Below are 22,811 nucleotides of genomic sequence, written 5' to 3' on the forward strand. Positions count from 1 at the left end.
TTGCTCTTCTTTGGACCCTTTCCAATTTCTCCACATCTTTTTTAAAATGCGGCGCCCAGAACTGGACACAATACTCCAGCTGAGGCCTAACCAGAGCAGAGTAGAGCGGAAGAAGGACTTCTCGTGTCTTGCTCACAACACACCTGTTAATGCATCCCAGAATCATGTTTGCTTTTTTTGCAACAGCATCACACTGTTGACTCATATTTAGCTTGTGGTCCACTATAACCCCTAGATCCCTTTCTGCCGTACTCCTTCCTAGACAGTCTTTTCCCATTCTGTATGTGTGAAATTGATTTTTCCTTCCTAAGTGGAGCACTTTGCATTTGTCTTTGTTAAACTTCATCCTGTTTACCTCAGCCCATTTCTCCAATTTGTCCAGATCATTTTGAATTATGACCCTGTCCTCCAAAGTAGTTGCAATCCCTCCCAGTTTGGTATCATCCGCAAACTTAATAAGCGTACTTTCTATGCCAATATCTAAGTCGTTGATGAAGATATTGAACAGAGCCGGTCCCAAAACAGACCCCTGCGGAACCCCACTCGTTACGCCTTTCCAGCAGGATTGGGAACCATTAATAACAACTCTCTGAGTACGGTTATCCAGCCAGTTATGCACCCACCTTATAGTAGCCCCATCTAATTTGTATTTGCCTAGTTTATCGATAAGAATATCATGCGAGACCGTATCAAATGCCTTACTAAAGTCTAGGTATACCACATCCACCGCTTCACCCTTATCCACAAGGCTCGTTATCCTATCAAAGAAAGCTATCAGATTGGTTTGACATGATTTGTTCTTCACAAATCCATGCTGGCTGTTCCCTATCACCTTACCACCTTCCAAGTGTTTGCAGATGATTTCCTTAATTACTTGCTCCATTATCTTCCCTGGCACAGAAGTTAAACTAACTGGTCTGTAGTTACCTGGGTTGTTTTTATTTCCCTTTTTATGATTACACCGTTCTAGAACTACAGATTTGCCTGCTTCCTGGTATGAAACTCCTCTAAGGGACAAACCACAAGTCCTTGGCCCCACATCTTTGCCAGCATAAGTGAACTTTTACGTGTAGTCTGGACTTCCATCTGAAAGCACGTTCATAGGGAGGGAAAGCTTTAAAAGTGTGCTCCTTTTTATGGGGTAAGCCTTCCTGGGGAGCGTATGTTGCCGGGGCAGAAGTTGAGGTGCTGATCATTTGCTGCAGGGAAAAGTGTCGTCATATTTTGAGGGCAGTAGCAAATCTGAGCCCTCGGATAATATCCCATCCGTACAAGTGAATATGGGCTCGTTGAGGCTCTTCATGCAAATCCCTGCTTTCTTATTGGCTATTGGTGTATAGTCTTTGAGAAATACTTCTACAGGTATGGGTCAGTAACTGGACAGCAGCTTACTCCTCTGATTGGCTGAGAATTCTGCCAGTCAGATGTCCCCTAAGGCACAGGTTGGTTGGAGCTCTAGTTAGCCAATGGCATTGATTCCTCAATCCTGTGTATTTTTCTAAATACATCTGCTCTGTGCCAGACACTATCGTTTCTTGGGCACAAGAACAAAATATAACACAATGCACAGTCAAACTGTAGAACCTGTTGCCGGGGGATCTTGTGAAGGTCAAAAGTATAATGGGGTTCAGAAGAGAATTAGATATGTTCATGGAGGATAGGTCCATCAATAGCTATTAGCTAATGTGGTCAGGGATTCAACCCTGTGCTCTGAATGTCCCTAGCTCAGATTGCCAGAGGCTGGCAGTGGATGACTGGGGATGGATCACTCAATAATTGCCCTGTTCTGTCCATTCCCTCTGAAGCACCTGGCATTGGCTACTGTCGGAAGCCAGAATACTGGGCTAGATGGACCATTGGTCTGACGCAGTGTGGCCGTTCTTATGTGCTTAGGTAGGTGTCTGAAAGCCAGGACTTTGATTAGCTCTGTAATTTAGTGTTAGTGTTGATATTTGGGCACTGGGTAAATACAGCAGTGCTTGTTGAGACAGTCATCCTAGCTCTGCCTCATTGTTATTGTCCAGTGTGTTTACTTCTGTGCTCAATGTAAGCTGTCATCTTTAAAAGACTTGATAAACATGAACCTCCACATGAGGTATTTGAATAGAAGCTGGTATTTGGTAACTCCTTTCGTACATAACGAGGTAGACGTCGCTGGTGCAGTCAGGCTGTGAGCAGCTTTTCTGCACTCAGTGGTACCTCACCGTGGTACTGAGCATGAGAATGTCCCCTTATCCTCTAGCTTCCACGTGAACAGTCACTGGCAATGAGGAGTGGGGACCCTGGTGTAATGCTGGTCTGAAGGATGACACCTCTAACTGCAGCAGCTGGGGATGGCCCTTTGCTCTGGTGACATCGCTGGATCTTTGCCCAGGGCCTAGTGGGGACTTCTATCAGAGGTGAGGGATGGAGGCAGTAAGACAGCAGGCCTTCTGTGCTGCTAACGCAGGGAAGGAAGGAATGTCTCTTCCCTCCCCCCGTGCTCCGATAGAGAGCGAGCACCCTTCCATGAGAGTCACAAACAAGCAGCTCTGAAGAGTGAGACTTGTTAAATGCACTGGTTCTTCAGCAGGAACTTGGAGTGGTGTAAGCTGTCAGGATCTACAATAGCAGATCTTTGGGGGAGGCTGGTAGTGGCAGGCTCTCTTCTTTCCTATGTGCCTGTGCAGTGCCCATCACAATGGGGCCCTGATTCTGACCGGGCCATTGAGGTGCTACTACCATACAGATATGACATAACACAAAGAGGGAAGGAGTCTCTGACTACTACCAAGTTGGTGGTGGTGGCCTGCTTTCTCTCCTTCACCCTCCAGACCTCTCTTGTTTGCACTCTTCCTTGATAGAGCTCACTTCCATGGATTCCTTCCCTCAAAGAGCACAGCTGAGAGGCCTGACTGCCTCCTATGCCCTTCTTTCTTCCTACCCCTCTCAGGTACCTATGCACACCCTCTTCATCCTCCAGCACTTCTCTTGAGAGAGTCAGCCTCTGTAACCAATTCTTCCCAAAGACCTTGAATGGATGAGTTGGAGAGCAGAGAGCTCCCCTCCGCTTGCTTCATTGTCAGATGGATCGTTTTATCACGGCAAGTGAACGACCCTCATTTCTGAATGGAAAACTCGGCCTGATGATGCTCGTGTCTTGACATCAAAGATAAATGACTAATAGACACTTTCCCCAGTTAACTTGCATAATGCAGTCGTGTTGTGTAAATGCCATTACAGACCTTAAATCTCATTATTACAAATTAAATCTTTCCTCCAGATGGCTTTGGTGGCAAGAAACAATTTCAATGAGACTCACTACAGACTGAATCAGGCCATTTCATAATTGCAGTAAGCCACACAAGGATGTGTCTGCCTAGATAGTGCCCCTGATTGAATGGCTGCATTCTAGAACACTGCACCAACTACTAAGAGAAACTCCCAGTAGAGGGCTCTTTTTTCTGAGCCAAAATTCACTACTTTTTCCAATTCATTCAGGTGCAGCCCAGTAAATTCACTGAGCGTGTTTGGTGGAGTCCTGTAACATCACCTCATTTATTATGTAGGTGGGAGGGACAGTCTCAGACTAGGACATGGGCGATCTGGATTCCGTTTGGCTCTGCCAAAGGCTTGCCAGGTGACCTCGGGCAAGTCATTTGTCACTCTCTGTACCTCAGTTCGCCCCACTTCACATAGGGTCAGTAATATTGACGCACTTCACAAATGTTTGGGGAAGATTCATTGCTAAATGAAATGCAAAGCACTTTAAGATCCTCTGCTGGAAAGGTCTAGCAGTGCCAAGTGTAACTGGTTATTAGGAGGGAGGTCTCTGGAGCTATTGGTTTGGAGGTTTGGGCCTCCATTTGTGAGATGTCTGATGCATCATAAAGACCCAAATCCCCATGGGGACCTTTGGGTGCTGAATTGCAGGGGTTTCTGCATTTACCCTCCGAGGGCTTGGGAGGTCTGGATTAAACCCATTCTAAAGAATAATACATGACTAAATGAGTCAGAACAGAAATAATTTAGAAAATACATGAGGATTATGATATACTCAGATATAAAATTAACCTTTAGCCATATCTCCCCTTCAGCATCCTGGTGAATGTTCTTCTCCATCTGTCTGTTTGGGTTGTTAAACGATTTGCGTGTATGTGTTAATGCTACAATGTGAGTGATTTCTTCTCGAGTTATATTGCTTCTCTTCCTAGATCCCTCTATAAATGAGCCTTAATTTCAGTTTTTCAGTATTTTGAAGATAAAGAATAATGTTGCATGTCAGAAAACCAGCAATGCACTGAATGAGGTGAGTTGAATTAAAAAATGTGTATTAATCATTCAGAGGGCAGAGGAAAATGACAGGAGTGCGGCTAATAGGTAAAAAGCAATTATGTTTTGACAGCAGTATCGTTTAAATCCAAATAAGGAAGGAACAGTGAAAACCTTTGTTTTGGTTGTTTTAAATCTTTGAGTTATAAGAGCAGAGTAGGCGTATTTTTAAAAGGGTTTACCCTTGATACAGTCAGAAACAATGAAGGTTATATGATATGTACAGTGTATAGATGGTTAAAGGCCAGAGCTATTGATGACCATGGAAAGGTGTTCAGCTGTGAAATAATGGGTGCGTTGTTTTGATGGAGATGATCTTGAGCTGAAATTGACTAACCTCCTGTTACCAGACAGATGTAGCTTGGATGCAGCATCCTGTGTTCCTCCGTGTGTTGCTATGGTTACCTTTTCAATTAGGTGCTTCTGATAGATTGATTGCAATCTTGATCGCTTCAGTTTTAGCTAAACAGAAAAACGTGGAATGGGTGGCATAAGGAATAGAAAACAAAAATAACAACCTCATTGTCCTTCAGTGCTTGCAGTCTGGCTTTGTTGCTTCTCTGACTGTGGCCGAAGTTGTGAAATGGTGCAGTTTGTCAGAGCGCAGACTCGCAGCACTCATCTGCAGGGTCCTAGTGCCAAGTGAATCAAGACTCATTTTAAGATGAAGTTGAGGTTTCCTGCAGTGAACAAAGTACCTGACCTGATTGTCACTATTGTAGCTAATAGCTAGGCCCTAACCTCCTGTGTTCTGGCTATTTGTAGGTCAGAGTTAGCAGTGATTTGCCTAAAGTATATTGTAACAAACTTCTTTTTCTGTTTGCTGGGCTTGAATGACAGACAGGGTCATAGGAACTTGACTTCTGGTGTTTTGATGACAGTGGTCTCTGTCTGTTGAACTTTCAGCAGCTTCCGTTACCTAGTAGCCACTGTTTGGGGCACCAGTCATCACTCCACCCCACCCCCATCCCTACAGAGAGGGTGGGGGCCTGCCCTGACTCTGTTTCCCCATGGGGGGGTAGTGGTTGTTGCTTTATAGAGTGGGGTTTATTCATTCTTCTTTTAACACCTTTATTGCAGCAGTGTCTAGAAACTTACCAGGCTGGGATCCCATTTTGCCAGATGCTGTACAGACAGAACAGCTGACAGATGTCATTTTATTCTGAAAAGTGACCGGAAACTATTGTATGTGTAATACTGTAGCAAGCACCTAAGAGACCCAATCACAGACAGGGCCTGGTTGAGTTAGGCGCTGTACAAAGACAGATAAAAGAATATCCTAACCTCAAAGAACTTACAAGCTAAATATAAGACAAGAGACAACAGGTGGTTACAGACCGACTGATGAGTACAAAGACACAATATGGCAATATTGGTCAGCATGATGATGGGCAGTGGTCTCAGCACAGCAGGTGCTTAGCTGTTGTCAGTTTTTTTTGTGTGGGCATCGTGGAAAAGAGTTTTAAGGAGTGATCCTCCTGACTCAGCAGATCCACTCCCTGTATGTATTGGGGTCACAGCTGCACACTGTGAGGGACACAAATAAGATTTTTACTCCTGTTGGCTTTCCAGGAGTCAGCACAGCGACAGCAGAGGGAGCTGGGTTTTATTCTGGCTCATGCATCAACTATAGGGTTAATAAGCCCCATCTGCAGGGCCAAAGTTTGTCCTTACTTACACCCCTCTGAAAACTATGTTTAGGTGTAACTGAGGGCAGGCTTTAAATAGTATAGGATCATTGTATACATGTAACTGAAGGCAGAATCTGGCCTGCAGAGTCTTACTGTTTTTGAAGCATGAACAAGCAAGAACCCAGCTTGACTTTCAGGTCCCCAGGGGAGTTTGCAGGGCTGGCAGTTAGAAAAACCATCTTCTTGCTTGCAAATTGAGCAGACTTGATCTGGAGTCAGATTGACACAGTAAAGATGGAAACTCAGTGTTGTTTTTAGAATTATTTTTCACACCAGCATCTCGCTGCAAGACTCCAAGCTGCTGAAAGGTCCGCAAGAGGTTTGACAAGTGCTGAAGCTATTTCAAGGGACCCCAATAGCGTGTTAAGCGTAACGTAGCCTGACAGAATTTTGCTGTTTGTTAATAAATTACGGTGACGCTTGTGGAGGTTCTTAAACTTTTTGCTCAGTTCAGCTGACTGAATTATCAGGTTGCTCTTATAATGTGCTAGCTGCTCTCTCCAGTGGACTCCCCATGTCCTGTGAGATTTTAAGGTTTGGTTTTTAGTTAAAAAGCTTTGGCTTTGTTGTTGATATTTAGGGTAATATCTATGGCATTCTTCCCTAGCATAGGGGCACCTCACATAGATTGTTCTTGTAGTTGCTACGGGGATGTTCTATGACTGCAAATGCGGGAAGTACCTGAGAGGTGCTCACTTGCCATTTAAAATGTAGTCCGTGTTATGAAAAACGTAAGAACCTCTGTGGTGATGAGCTTATCCTGGCAGTTCCCTTGTGAGGTTGGGTGAATAACATCCCCACGCTGCACCAGGGGAACAACTGAGTGACTGAGTCTGTGGCAGAGCTAAGAATAGACCCCACATGTCCACTGCCTTAACTACAAGACCAGCCGTCCTCTCACGTGAGCTAGTTAGAGATGATCCAGTAATGACGACTCACATCTATAGCACTGGTGCAAAAACACCATTCGACATGGGTCTAGCCCAGGGGTCCCCAATGCGGTGCCCGTGGGCGCCATGGTGCCTGCCGGGGCATCTAAGTGCACCTGCGTACTGGCCGGCAGATGAGCATCCGCCGAAATGCCGCTGACAAGCAGCGTCATCCAGAGGCATCACTGCTGAAATGCCGCCAATTGGCGGCATTTCGGCGGCGACGTCTCTGGATGACGCTGCTTGTCGGCGGCATTTTGGCGGCGACGCCTATTGACGTTGCCGCTTGCCGGCGGCATTTCGGCAGATGCTCGTCCGCCGCCACGCTCCTCCATGGCTTGTTGTCTGGCGGCCGCCAGACAAAAAAGGTTGGGGACCACTGGTCTAGCCGGATGACCTCCTGGCTGTGTTTGGGTCTCACTCCCCCGGGAAGGAAGGGCTAGTGAGGTACAGTAGCCTGCTCCTCATCTAAGGGGAGGATTGTGCTGCTGCTCGCCAGTGAACTGAGGAGCAGTCATGTCTATTCCCTTGTCAGTGCGGGATGATTCCCTACAATATGTTTCTCTTATCAGCTTTCTCTAAGGTGCTTATTGCTGTGATAGTCTTCTATCCTATTTAGTGCTCCATTAAAAGACACCTGGCTAGATCCTGCTTCAGAAGTTAACTTCTTGACTCAAGGGAAACCTTGAATGCAGAGTGAAAATTCAAGACTGGTATCAAGACCATTGGACTTCAGTGTGCATAGGAAGTCTGGCAGAAATTAATCTCCCTAGCTGGTAGAACTATGGCTTTTGCCACCTACTCCTTTGTTAGAAAGGTGCAGAAGCTGTCAGTCATGTAGCAGTACTCCTGTTTGAACAGATTAAAGCAAGTCATGGTAGAAAACTCACTGAGTCAAGCACAGATGACCTCATTACTTTGTTCTGCCTTGAGTTTATCTAATTCAGTCATGAATGGTAACGTAAACCTATGTAGTAAATACATATTTTGACTTGGCTTTTAAGGATCATGGGAAAATATACCATAAAATACAAAATATTTGTATATTTCCTACTTCATATCAAGCTCTCTGTAAATATCTGCAAAGCAACTATGCTAGCCTCCAAATCTCTCCTTAAAACTCCCCTCTGCCACAATGCCTGCAAAACGCAAGACAGTTGGCGTGCTGTTGACCGCTGCTTATTACACTTACCGTCTCACTGTTCCCTTGTGGGCCCCCCCTCACCCCCCAATCTGTATCCACCTGCTGTCTCTGATTTTATACTTTGGTGCGGCTGCCTTTGTGTGTGTGAGGCATGGCTGGGGCCTCTAGTTGTGTATTACAAAGAGTAAATATCACGCAAAATATCACAACGCCCTAAGCAGGGTTCTCCGAAGTTTTCATAGCGTAGCCCACATCTTAATACGGAAATGATCTTATGCACACTTCCTCTCCCAGAACTGAAGCCGGGACAATATACAGTAGCCTGCTCATTAAACAGTGCCCTTTGCTGGACCACCTGATGTCAGTACTCTTGTGATCTGCACTGGCTGATGGGGGGTTCCTGGGAATTCTGTTGATTGTGACCTAGAGGCTATAGAGCCCCAAAAGGCTTTTGAGACCTACCTGACAAGGCTCACGCCCTGTGCAGCACTCGGGGAGTATGTTCTAGAGTCTCATGGAATGCACCCTGCACGCACTCTTCTCCTTTGAAACCAGGGCTGGCTAGCTCAAGCACCTACGCTGGGCATGGGACAGTGGCCGTGATCCAGCCATTTAGGAGACTCTAGGTCAAAACAACCGTCTTTGGGAATGTCTGTACTGCAGTTGCTGGGTGGGATTGCAGCATGTGTAGACGGACCTGAGCCAGCATTTCTCTAGCTAGCTTAGGTATTGGAGTAGTGAAACCACGGCAGCTTGGGATTCAGCATGGGCTGTACAAGCCCGATGGACCGCTGGGTAATTGGGCAGCTAGCCTGCCCTGGCATTCGCTGCTCTGGTTCTGAGCTAGCTTGGCTGTGTCTACATGAACTGCGGTTGCAGTCTAGACCTATCCAGGGACTCCATCCTAAAGCTAATTGGAGTCAGTGTGAACTACAGAGCAGCACCCATGCAGTGGACGCTCTCTAGGAAGCACTGCTCAAATGTATAGCATTGTTCTGCAATGATTTTCATTTCTAGCTGGTCCCTGTGCGAAGCACACTACAGCACCAATGTCTCGGAGTGACACAAGCATAGAGAGCTGTGGCAGTGGCCGCATCGGAAAGAAAAGGCTGTACGTGTTTGAGGTTCAAAGGGCGGGAGGAGTGCACCAGATCCCTGTACACACCCCTCCCTCAAAGGGCTGGGGAAAGTAGAACAGGGACTTCTAGTGTTGCAGCCAGCTCTTGGGATCAGCAAGGGCTCTTAATACCTTTGTGTGCCCTGGGCAGGCCGCTGTATCAGCAGACTGCTGTCTACAATTTGAGTCTGGATGTTATTGTCTGACTGCTCCCCACTCCCTCCATCTCAATACTTCCTCTACCAGCTTTGCTCTCCCTGCTCCTTTCTCCCTTTCCCCCTCTTTCCCCTTCCTTTTTTCCCACCACTCCCTTGCTCCTACCTACTCCTGCTAATGCCCCAGACCTGGCCCCATAATAAAATTAAATAAAAGTAAGTTAATACATTTTTTAAAGTTCTGGGGCTAACATACCATGTGCCAAAGATCACCCTGCTCACTTTGCATGTGTGCTATTCTCCCTTCTACTTCCATTTGTCTCCATCGTGTCGAGTTAGATTATGAGTTTTTGGAGCAGGGACTGTGTCTTCCTGGGTGTTTGTCGGGTGCCTAGCAAACCCCGATCAGGGCTGCTGTGCAGGACAGCAATAGAAACAAGTTTCTTGGCCACCGCAGCTACAGTTATGAACTATAGGTTTGACTCGGACCCTTTCCTTAGTGATCCCAGCCAAGTTGTTCCAGATCCTTGCAGACTGCTCAGTAGCAGTGGACTGTCTCAATCATCTGTGGGAGGGCTCAGGTCTCGTAGGTAAGGAGATGGTCTTGGCTTGCAGGGGAAGTACTTGCAGTGACCAGCCTGAGTTGAAGGGAGTGAGGGTCCCTTATGTATGTGTTGCAAGCATTTCCCGGCAGCCTTCCCTCGCCAGAGCATTTCTCTGCTGTGGGGATAGGCTCCGGCAGCAGGACGCTACATCGCTCACAATAGGAGTATAGATGTGGGAGGCACTGCTTGGGTGTGTAGAGAACCAGGGCCGGCTCCAGGCACCAGCAAAGCAAGCAGGTGCGTGGGGTGGCCAACGGAAAGGGGCAGCACGTCTGGCTCTTCGGCGGCGGGTCTCTCAGTCCCTCTCAGAGGGAAGGACCTGCCGCCGAATTGCCCCCAAAGAATGAAGCGGCGACTGTAGACGTGCTGATCGCGGCTCCTCTTCTCCCCCCTTTCCCCCCTGCCGCTTGGGGTGGCAAAAATGCTGGAGCCGGCCCTATAGAGAACTGTGTGGTATATTCCATAGGGTTCAGGCATGCAGCGTCCGTGCTCCACGCTGGTCTAGTCTGTTCGCCTAAACCAAGTCTCACTGTCTACATACCTGTGCTAGCTGGGTGTGCAGTGCCACCGTAAGTGTAGATGTAGGTGCAGAGAGGATGCTCCCCTCATGGAGTTACCTCTGGCGGTTGTTTTGCCATAGCCACCAGTTGAACATTTTGTTGCTTCTGCCTGAGGAGTGTAACTGGTTAACATGGGCTTATGGACGTCTTCTTGCCTCCCTGGGAAACCTCTGTTCCTCGCAGCTACTCTTCTCTCTTTCTCAGGGTGCTCCGTGGGGCAAGGCAGGACAGTGTTGCTTATTAGCCAGCAGGCCTAACCAGGTGCTGTGATCCCTGAACCATCTCTGTTTTCAGACACCTCTATTCATGTTGCTTTTCTTCTTGTATTTCCCTCTTTCCTACAAGGAACAGAATCCTCTCCACGCTGATCCAGTTTTTCCTCCATGTAGCACTTCAGCTCTTGGGCGGGCTGGCTGGGTGTGTGTGTGTGCGAGAGAGAGATTGAGATTGGGAGGTATTAAACTTTGGAATCTCTCAAGCCTCAGCTCTTGAGACACGTGCCTTTAAGTGGCAAAGACTTTCCATAAGTATGAGAGACAGATGGCTCTGTTCTCATTCTTGACCTATTTCAATAGCTGTGGAATTTTTTCTCTTTGTGGCAGGATTTCAAGGGATTTTGTTGAAGGCTCATTTGGCAGCCGTCACTGCTGCTCACGTTCTAGTCATTTTGTGGTGTCACTGTTTTAAGAGGCTCTGTCACAGAGGAGGCAGAACTTTGTGCTTACCCAGTCCCAGTCCTAGAACTCTAGAAATGAGAAACGAGTGCCCTCTTTGGTTCTGTGTAGTCTGTCCTACTAGGTGCCAAGGCAGAAGTGTTCCCTTCAGTGACCCAGAAGACGAGGCCTCCACCACTTCCTTTGTAAGATGGTATCTTTCAGCTTTTATTTTTAGATTTGGGGATTTAAAAATGGGGTGAAAATAGCAATTTGGGGGTTAACTGTGTTTTTGTTTTTCAAATAAGACACTTTCCTCCCAGGTTTTATATAAATATTTTCAGCTTCTTTATGATGTTATCAAGGTCCCCAAGTAGCTATTAAAATGCATGATATTGTAGGAGCTGTGTGTGCCTCCTATAAACCAGAAAGGAATGACTTGCCAACACTACATGTAGATGGCAGTGACATTGAATGGGTGAATAGTTTTATCTGTTTGGGTAGTTGGTTGACAACAGGAGGTTCTATGTCAAAAGTCTTACGTTGGATTGGTCTTGCATCACTGGCATTGGAGCTCCAGAAGCCTCTGTCTGGGCAGGGGGATGTCTGTGTGACAACTAGGAGCTGCGTGTTCACCTCGGTAGTGATAACGCTTATTAAATGGATCAGAAACATGGCAATTAAAAGCAGCCAAGGAGTGGAAACCAAACAGTTGTCAGGATCAAAAGTTACAGTGTATTCTTAACAGTGTGGTCTGATTTTTGTCATGAATGAGGAGATATTTAGATGATCCCGGCAAGTTGCAATCTTGCAGCAGTTGAGAACAAGATGACTGCAGTAGCGGGGTCATGTCCAATGTGCAGAAGAATGTTTGCTTTTACAGAAGGTTTATAGAGCTCAGATTGAAGGAAGAAGAGCAACAAAGTCAACTGTGAATGAGGTTGGAAGATGCAATTTTGAGGGATTTAAGAAACCGAAATCCTCCATCCTGAGTCTTGCCAAAGGAAGAAGACTTGCAAGGGACTATTAAAGATGGAAATCCATTCTACATGCCACTATGGCTACATCATAGCCATATGAATCTGCTGCTGCTGTTACTATGAGTGGAAATGCATCATTAGTTGGACAGTACTGTCATTGACAATGTGTGTCGTGCTGCTGAGAGTGGAACTGTGTGGGCTGGGTGAAGGCCTCCACACCAGCACTGTCAGCAGGCACTCAAGTGGCCCAGTAAAGGTGTAGGTCATGTTATTTGCAAGTTGATTGACAGATGTTGACCATTGGAGCAACTGGCTTTTTAATTGGACAATGCTGCAACACCTCAACAAAGTTGGGGGCTGGCTCCATGGGGAAATTTAAAAAGCAAAACAAAACAGCAGGATTTAACCTTCTATTTTAAATTTTGCTTGAAGGAAGTGAGAAAAGTGTGTATGTATATATATCTATAATTATTTTTTGCTTTCAGGTCTAAATGCAAAGATAGTGCTCCAACTATTCCTTCCTACAGTTGACCTTATTAGTAGAGAACTCTTCCTGATGTTCAGCCTGAGTTTTCCCTTTGCATAGTTATATCTCATTACTTCTAGGAATCTAGGCATAACAGACTCAAATGTATGGACGTTTTAGAGACAGAGAAGACTAGGTCTCATCTAGTTCTCGCTCAGTGGCCCGCCCAGGATTGTTCACTATTTTGCACTTTCTAATTTTTTGCTTAGTCTGGCTTTAAATGTGCTGAGTGGCCTAAGAATGGCCATATTGGGTCAGACCAAAGGTCCATCTAGCCCAGTATCCTGTCTTCTGACAGTGGCTAATGCCAGGTGCTTCAGAGGGAGTGAACAGAACAGCTCTCCTCCTCCTGGGATGTGATTCTACAGTCAGAGCCCTTCACTGTCAAGATCGTTTTCCTGATATTTAACCTAAATGTTACCTTTCTGGATTTTTATCCCATCTTCTGTAGTTCTGCCCTGTCATATGTCTCTAGATAATTTCTCTCTCTGGTTGGGGTTTACTCCCTTCAAATATTTGCACACTCTGACCTTCACTTAGTAGTAGTTGTTCAGCTGAAAGCTCTGCACATATTTAATTCTTTTAATCCCTCCTCATAGATCTGGCCCTGCTAGCCAACCCTTGTTTTTGCTCTTCTGTGAATTCTGAGGCCCAAAGGGGTTAAGCTGAGGCCTGGCAGTAACATCTGTACAGAGCCAGGTCTCCTGACTCTGAGTCCTGTGCTTTAGCTTTAAGAATTTAGTTAATTCTTAAATGAACGTCTTTGTTAAATCAGCCTAATTCCTGTGGCAGCCCACTGACCTCCCCACCCAGCTCTGTATTCGATACTGCTAGTTTATCATTACTCTTTGTTAATGGTCTTTGGATCCATTGTCACCCCTTGTGACAATGCTTATGCTCCAGGCAATTTTGTTAAGTACCCAGATAATCAGGGGGTTATAGAATCCTCTGCACAGTTGTGGGGGTTACACACTTCAGAATCATGCCAGCCATTTCCCTCCCAAGGTGGGCGAATTCGTGGCCCCTAGAGTCCTGGCTGAGCAGGGACCTTATGCCACTACCTTCTCGCATTTCCTGTCCATTGCTGTAGACACTGGCAGTGCGACAGAGAGCAAAGAGGAGCTTCTCAGTTCAGTACTTGCCGTGGAGGCAGAGAAAGGGGTTAGCCCTGGGAAGGGAACTCCTTGCAGGGGAGTGAGGAGAGGTAATACTTTAACTTGGGATCCTACTTCCCATTCACAATACTGGAACTTGCCCCCAATGTCTGTCGAGTATGGTGCTGGGTGTTTTAAGTTTCCGTACTTCAAAGCCCGTATCCCACCCTCAAGCCCTGTAGTAATAATATTTACCCTTCTTTAGCACCTTTGCCTGAGGATTGCCAAGTGCTTTATAGGTACACCTCTACCCCGATATAATGCTGTCCTCGGGAGCCAAAAAAATCTTACCACGTTATAGGTGAAACCACGTTTTATCGAACTTGCTTTGATCTGCTGGAGTGTGCAGCCCCGCCCCCGCGGAGCGCTGCTTTACCGCTTATATCCGAATTCGTGTTATATCGGGTTGTGTTATATTGGGGTAGAGGTGTATTAAGATAATCACTCTCACAGGGTTCTGGTGAAGCTATCTTTATCCTAGTGCAGCGGTTTTCAACCTTCTTTCATTTGTGGACTCCTAAAAAATTTCAAATGGAGGTGTGAACCCCTTTGGAAATCTAAACAAAGTCTGCAGTCCCCGGGTTGAAAACCAATGTTCTATGTTAACAACCACCTTTCACAGACCCATTAGAGATAGTTTGTGGATGTGACAGTGTACCCTATAAGGCTTTATGGGGAGGGGGTGCTTATAAATGTATGGATGACATAGCTGGAATATGTTTTGTGCTGCCTGTGCCATGTAACATATCTCCGTAAAGGTTCTGGTCTATTATATCTATTCATCCAATTTGTACATATATATCATTTTCTACTCGAGGTTAAGAATATGGGCTGTATGCTTGCTTGATTTCTAAGTAAGCTTTGTGAGGCATTTGGTCAGCTTCTTTAGGAAGGAATTCGCCAGGTTAAGTACCTGATCAGGAGACACTTAGGGAACAATGCATCTTGGAATGCTCCAATCCACATGAGAAGTCTTCCTGGAGACATGCAAGATGCCATGTGGACAATGGCATCGGCCTGCAAAGACTGAGTCATGCAGGGGCATGTGACTTGCCCAGGTGACTCCAAAACTCCATCCTGGAGCTGGACTTGGCATAGGAGGGGGGTCTCCACCCACAAGAGAGAGTCTATTTAAACCTGTGGGAGACCCCTCCATTTTGTCTTCAGCTGGCTAAAGAAGGAGCCTCTCCACCCCCCCCCCAGGATACTTGAAGGAGACTGAAACAAAGGACAGTAACTGCAGGGGGTGTGAGTGATTGCTGGACCCAGGCTAAAAGGAGATTAGCCTGTAAAAGGGAGCACTCTGGAACTGGTGAGGAAATTATCTGTATTCAGTTTGATTAGGCATAGATTCGCGCATTTTATTTTATTTTGCTTGGTGACTTACTTTGTTCTGTCTGTTACTACTTTGAACCACTTAAATCCTACCGTCTGTATTTAATAAAATCACTTTTTATTTAGTAATTTACTCAGAGTATGTATTAATACCTGGGGGAGCAAACAACTGTGCATATCTCTCTATCAGTGTTATAGAGGGCGAACAATTTATGAGTTTGCCCTGCATAAGCTTTATGCAGGGCAAAACGGATTTATCTGGGTTTAGACCCCATTGGGAGTTGGGCATCTGAGTGCTAAAGACAAGCACGCTACTGCGAGCTGTTTTCAGGTAAACTTGCAGCTTTGGGACAAGTGATTCAGACCCTGGGTCTGTGTCTGGAGCCAGACAGGAGTGTCTGGCTCAGCAAGACAGGGTGCTGGAGTCCTGAGCTGGCAGGGAAAACAGAAGCAGGGGTAGTCTTTGCACATTGGGTGGCAGCTCCCAAGGGGGTTTCTGTGATCCAACCCGTCACAGTGGCGTAGTCGAGCAGGATCTGTGCACAGCTGATTGCTTTGAGATACTGGTAGTGATTTTAAGTGAGTTTTAAGTGTGGTGGCTGGAGAACAGACAAAGTGGTTACTGGTTTGTTATTTTCTGTTTGCTTATTTCGGGCAAGGGAAGTAGGGACAGAAAAGGAAGCTCTCTGTTAACTAAGAATCCCCTGAGCTGAGTGCATCTCAGTTTCAGTGAACTGCAGAGGGGTTGTGGCCCAGCACAAGAAAGCAGGACAATGAGTACTAGTGATCTCAGTTCCAGTGAACTGCAGAGTGGTTGTAGCCCAGCACGAGAAAGCAGGACAATGAGTACCAGTGACGCTGCTATTAAACTAAAGCTGGCCAGGTTGGAAGCAAAAGAGAGAGAAAGTGAACATAAGAGACGGCTGGAACTAAGACAATTAGAAATTAGTGCCATGGAGGCAGAACATGCAAGGGAAGAGGCTGCCCACAAGAGAGCTATGGAGGTCGAGGCAGCGAGGGCGGAGGCAGAGGCAGCAAGGGCGGCAGCGAGAGTGGAGGCAGAGGCAGCTGCCCACGAGAGGGCTATGGAGGCCCAGAGGGAGGCCCGGAAGCATGAACTGGCTGTTATGGAGTCCAAGAGACGAAACCCTCCCCCTGCTGGCTCCACTTCCCCAAAAATCCATAAATGGGAGCGGCTATGTCCACAGTATGATGAGTCCAGCGATATTGCCGAATATTTCATCACCTTTGAGAGACTGTGCACCCTCCATGCCATCCCTGAAGATCAGAAGATGACCACATTGATAGCAAAATTGACTGGCAGAGCTCTGGACATATTCAATAAGATGCCTATTGATGATGCTTCAAACTATGGTAAATTTAAGGAACTGGTTTTGAAACAGTTTCAGGTTACACCTGAAACCTACAGGGTTAAATTCAGGAGCCTTAAGAGGGGATCTGGATTAAGTAATGTGGCTTATGCCAATGAAATGAGAGATTTGGTAGATAAATGGGTGCGGGGGAGAGGCATTACCAGCTTTGAAGGGATGTGTGATCTAGTTACTCAGGAACATTTCCTGAATATGTGCAGTGATGAGGTAAAACAGTATTTGTGGGACAAAAAGGTAAATGCAGTGGGTGAATTAGCTGAGTATGCTGACTCTTATGAACAAGCCCAAGCTGCAATCAAACACAAACCACTGGCAGAAGGGTATAAGGTTGGGGGAAAGCAGAATCACCGTTTTACCCCTGGGTCTGGGAAAAAAGAGGCTGGGCGGTCACCTCCCCATTCCCCTGGTACTCGACCCAAATTTCCTGTGCAAGCAGAGGAGCCCAAGAGGTGCTATCATTGTAAGTCCACTGAGCACCTGAGGAATAAGTGTCCCTTACTGAGTGAAGCTGCGGCTTCTCAGAGCCAGGCTGTGGCCTCTTTCCACACAGGATTTGTAAAGCTTGCTTCCACACAACCCAGCAATGAGCATATGCATGCTGTTAAATTGAATGGTCAAATGCTTCTTGGATTAAGGGACACGGGTGCTGAGATTTCTGTGGTCAGGAGGGACCTGATCCAAGAAAAGGATTTGTTGCCAGGTAAAATGGCAGAATTAGAGCTGGTCGGGGGTTACAAAGTCTTTGCACCTTTAGCTAAAGTACACATGCAAACTCGGGATTTGCAGGCTGAGCTGACTGTTGCAACGGTGGCACACAATTTTGCACCGTTTCTACTGGGGAATGATTTCTTTAGTGTGGCAGAATCTGTCCCAGGGTTGGTTAGCAGTGAGAAGGAATCTTGTGCTAAAAGCCCCAGAGGGGGGGGCGAAGTCACACGGACTGCTGGGGGAATAGGAGAGTGTCTCTTAGATTCCTCTGCAGCAGTAAAGGATGCAGCTTCGGGGGCAGGGCTGGTTGTGGCCAGTTCCTGTAGCCCTGGGTCTCAAGGGAAGTTCCAGAGGGGGGAGCTGGATGAAGCCAGCTCCTGTCCTGTAATCATCTCCCCGGGGGAGGGGGATGTACCACCTTGTAGCAAGGAGGCCACTACAGCCGCTGACTGCCAGGAAGTTGCAGGTCAGCAGGGGGCCGGGCCTGCCCTGGGGTGCACAGAGGCGTGTGTCCCAAAGGTGGAAGTTGGGGTCCTGGGGACTGCTGTGGTGGGAACAGGCCCCAAGGACCCTATAGCTGAGTGCCAGCCCAACCCGAGTGGAAGGGGAGGGATTTTGCTGGCCAGTGAGAGGTCTGTCGTAGCTGGTAGCTGTGAGTCCACAGCTGGGGCAGGTTCACCTTCCCTTTCAGGGGACACAAGAGTGTCGGACCCAGAGGGGAGACCAAAGAGGGAAGCCCAGATGGAAGGTCAGGGGGGGCCAGAGAGTCCACCCACCTTTTGTGGGGAGGGGCTTTCCCAGGAGGAGGGTGAAAAGTCTGCATTCGAAATGCCAGCCCGCTCTCCTGTGGATCAGGTTTTAAGGGAAACCTGGGGGTCAGGTCTCCAGGATGAGGGGGTCTATCCAGCTGACCCATTGGAAACAGAAAGTGGGGTGCCCAAAGGGGTCCAGAGCACCCCAGGGAAAGCTGCTGTTCTTGCTACACTTGCAAGAGATAAAACTCTCTCTCCAAGACAGGGGGGGGAAAATCTCTTCATGGGAGGAACTTCACAAGGGAGTGGGGCCCAGCCCAGAGAAACTCCAGAGGGAGGGGCCGAGGACAAGTATGGTTGTAGTACACCCTTTCCTGGCCAAAGACCCAAGCACATGCCCGAACTAGAAGTCTTCCCCAAAGAGGCAGAGGAATCTGCATCAGAAGGTCTACCAGAGGGCACAGAGAACTGGGAAAACGCAATAGATGCTAAACAAGTCAAATTGAGTGAACAAAGCCTGTCCACTGTAGATTTGCTGTTAACCTTGTGTCTTTTGCTAATTCACCTATGGGATAAAACAAAAGAATTCACACTAGTGGTAAACCCTTTAAAGATGTGGAACATATCTGATTTGTGGAATAAGCTGTTATACATGCTGGGGATGGTGACAAGACAGCCCCACCAGCATGTTACTTTACAGCCCATACCTGTAAAAAGCAGCAAAAGCATAACAGGCCCATGCTGCTGTCTAGAAGGGGAAACTGAGGCACACCGCCTCATGGCATTGGTGGCTAAATGCCAAGATACCTCCACGTTAACGAGTATTGCTGCCTGCATTCTGTTAGCAATACTACATCCCTACCTGTTTGCAAGCATCTGGGGATCAGGAACCCCAAAACGGGCTAGAACCCCTAGGGGTGACATCATATGGTTTCAAGATACTGAAAGGGAGTGTGACCAGAAACAAACAGAAATTTTACAGGTACTGCCTCCGCCATGGACAGTGTCCAAGTCTCTGGCAGTAAGTTCAGGGGGAGGGTGTGACAGTGTACCCTATAAGGCTTTATGGGGAGGGGGTGCTTATAAATGTATGGATGACATAGCTGGAATATGTTTTGTGCTGCCTGTGCCATGTAACATATCTCCGTAAAGGTTCTGGTCTATTATATCTATTCATCCAATTTGTACATATATATCATTTTCTACTCGAGGTTAAGAATATGGGCTGTATGCTTGCTTGATTTCTAAGTAAGCTTTGTGAGGCATTTGGTCAGCTTCTTTAGGAAGGAATTCGCCAGGTTAAGTACCTGATCAGGAGACACTTAGGGAACAATGCATCTTGGAATGCTCCAATCCACATGAGAAGTCTTCCTGGAGACATGCAAGATGCCATGTGGACAATGGCATCGGCCTGCAAAGACTGAGTCATGCAGGGGCATGTGACTTGCCCAGGTGACTCCAAAACTCCATCCTGGAGCTGGACTTGGCATAGGAGGGGGGTCTCCACCCACAAGAGAGAGTCTATTTAAACCTGTGGGAGACCCCTCCATTTTGTCTTCAGCTGGCTAAAGAAGGAGCCTCTCCACCCCCCCCCAGGATACTTGAAGGAGACTGAAACAAAGGACAGTAACTGCAGGGGGTGTGAGTGATTGCTGGACCCAGGCTAAAAGGAGATTAGCCTGTAAAAGGGAGCACTCTGGAACTGGTGAGGAAATTATCTGTATTCAGTTTGATTAGGCATAGATTCGCGCATTTTATTTTATTTTGCTTGGTGACTTACTTTGTTCTGTCTGTTACTACTTTGAACCACTTAAATCCTACCGTCTGTATTTAATAAAATCACTTTTTATTTAGTAATTTACTCAGAGTATGTATTAATACCTGGGGGAGCAAACAACTGTGCATATCTCTCTATCAGTGTTATAGAGGGCGAACAATTTATGAGTTTGCCCTGCATAAGCTTTATGCAGGGCAAAACGGATTTATCTGGGTTTAGACCCCATTGGGAGTTGGGCATCTGAGTGCTAAAGACAAGCACGCTACTGCGAGCTGTTTTCAGGTAAACTTGCAGCTTTGGGACAAGTGATTCAGACCCTGGGTCTGTGTCTGGAGCCAGACAGGAGTGTCTGGCTCAGCAAGACAGGGTGCTGGAGTCCTGAGCTGGCAGGGAAAACAGAAGCAGGGGTAGTCTTTGCACATTGGGTGGCAGCTCCCAAGGGGGTTTCTGTGATCCAACCCGTCACAGTGGATCCCCCAAGGGTCTGCAGACCACAGGTTGAAAACCACTGTCCGAGTTAATAGGGATCTGAGACATCCAGAGGTGACGTGACAAGACCAAGGACAGAGAGCAAATCTGTGGCTGAGCTGGGAACACAGCACTCTGGTATTCCCCATTCTCAGCCTTTGCCACAGAATAATCCTTCTCAATCTTTGTGCCCTCTGAGATCCTCATTGAAAGGTGCTGGAGATGTGTATAAAAACCGAATGCTCTCAAGAAATGCAAAACGTAAGGTTCCATTAGTAGCACTGGCTCAGCTGTATTGAATTTATAGAATAGTCTTGATTCTGTTCTCAGTACACAGTAACTTAACCCTGGATGTGCAGTGTGGCAGAGTTGGTATTCAACTCCTACTTTTTGCATTTACTTACTTTTCTATGGTCAGATTTGCAGTGTTATTGTTGCATTAACTTAGGTATTCCCAGCTAACGTCCTTGATATATTTTTTTCAAGGGGCAAAGCAGTTGGAGGGAGAGAAAATAAGAATTCAAGCTATAGCATTATGGGTGTTATAAAGCTATTTAGAAAACTAAACACCTAATAGAAATTTGTGTATTATATTTAATCAAAAGTTTGCTTTTAATCGTAGTTGATTTTATATCTTGTTCAAATGGTACGTGTGACATCTAACCACCTGCAAAATGTAACCTTTTCAGCCATTTTTGAGCTAGTCACCTGCAAAAATGATTAGTTTAAAATAGGAAAAATGCTTTCTCTCTCCACTAATCTAACTCAAACGTTCACATACCCAGAAAGACAACTCACCCTTTGGACTCGTGACCAAGCATGGAACCTGTCAGCCCAAAAGAAAACTTTGTCCAAAAGTTCTCAGTAAATGAAAAGTCGGAGGGTTAAAGTGAGAGCTATTTGCAAACTTAACTTCAGATTTTGTGTCAGATAATCTTTACATGCTGTACAAGAGGTGGAGAGTCTGCCTGTACAATTTTCAGATGAAGCAAGCTGGGAGGGTTGCAATCACTTTGGAGGACAGGATTACAACGCAAGACAACCTTGACAAATTGGAGAACTGGGCTGAAATCAACGAAATGAAATTCAGTAAAGATAAGTGCAAAGTACTCCACTTGGGAAGTTCAATCAAATGTACACATACAAAATGGGGAATAACTGTGTAGGAGTAGTACTGCTGAAAAGGGTCTGGAGGTTGTAGTGGATCACAAACTGAATGAGAGTCTACAATATGATGCAGTTGTGAAAAAGGCTCATATATTCTGGGATGTATTAACAGGAGTGTCGTATGTAAAACGTGGGAGGTTCTTGTCCACTCTGCTTGGTACTGGTGAGGCCTCAGCTGGAGTACTGTGCCCAGTTTGGGGTGTCACACTTTAAGAAAGGGGGGGACAAATTGGAGAGAGTAACAAAAATGATAAAGGTTTAGAAAGTAAGACCTATGAGGGAATTTTTTTTAAAGGGAAATATTTAGTTTTGAGAAAAGGGACAGGTGTGTCTTTAACTATGTGAAGGGCTGTTATAAAGAGGATGGTGATCAGTCCTTCTCCATGTCACTGCAGGTAGGACAAGAAGCAGTCGACGTAATCTGCACAAAGGGATATTTAGGTTAGATATTAAGAAAAACTGTTTGACTCCTAAGGATAGTTAAGTACTGGAACAGATTACCAAGGGGATTGTGGGACTGTGGAGTTGGAGGTTTTTAAGAACAGGTTAGACAAACATCTATCAGGGATGCTTTAGGGATACTTGGTCCTGCCTCAGCGCAGCGGGGTGGACATGACCTCTCAGGGTCCCTTCCAGTTCTACGTTTCTATAATTAGTATTTTCCATCAGAATCATGGAAATCAGAGCTGGAATAGAGCATGTTGGCCCATGTAGTCCGTGTCCTGGCCAAGGAAGGATTGGGATTTCCTCCTTTTAATCTTCTTTTCTGTAGTAGGCAGTGTATACAACCAGGTGCACCTACGTAGAACTCCTGTCTCCCCTCAGGAGCTGAAGGGTGAGAATTTAACAATCCAGATGTGCGGTGTTATGAGAGCAGGAGTGTGTTTGGACAGATCTGGGAATATGAACGGGATAAAGTTGAGGTAGCTTAGTGCGAGGTTGAGTTGCATCTGCCGAGTCAGTGCTGAGCACAGGGGAAGCTGGGGTCCTAGAGGCCTATTTCAAAGACTGCGGTGTGCGTGGGGGAAGGGGGTAAGAACTGGAGGATGATTACTGGAACACTAGTGCAGCTGTGATGTCCTGAAATAATGAAGAAAGCCGAGTGGAACACACTGGGAACCCCAGTTTTGCCAAAACCTCCTGTCAGGCATGTCCCCCCACCCCAGCCCCCGCTTGCTGTTTCACAGGCAGCAATTAATGCTGTAGGCAGCCCTGAAGAGAGAGGCTGATGACTTTAATTAGACATCTATTCAGATCAGCCATAGGAAGAGCAATTATTGATTTTGAAAATGCCTCATGATTAACTGTTTGGTCTCCACACCTGTGCTTCTGTCCCACCTAGGTTGCAGCATCGCTTAGTTTTTTAAGAATTTCGTTAATCCTATAGT

General features: G+C 46.4%; 1 protein-coding gene across 2 annotated transcripts in view; it reads left to right on the forward strand.

The window, feature by feature from the left end:
* The window catches only part of DCTN1 (dynactin subunit 1), a 131,157-nt gene that overhangs the window by 3,266 nt on the left and 105,080 nt on the right, over positions 1 to 22,811 (forward strand). The gene's annotated exons all lie outside the window — the stretch shown is intronic.

The sequence above is a fragment of the Malaclemys terrapin genome, chromosome 5 (assembly GCF_027887155.1).
Source record: "Malaclemys terrapin pileata isolate rMalTer1 chromosome 5, rMalTer1.hap1, whole genome shotgun sequence".
Lineage (NCBI taxonomy): Eukaryota > Metazoa > Chordata > Testudines > Emydidae > Malaclemys > Malaclemys terrapin.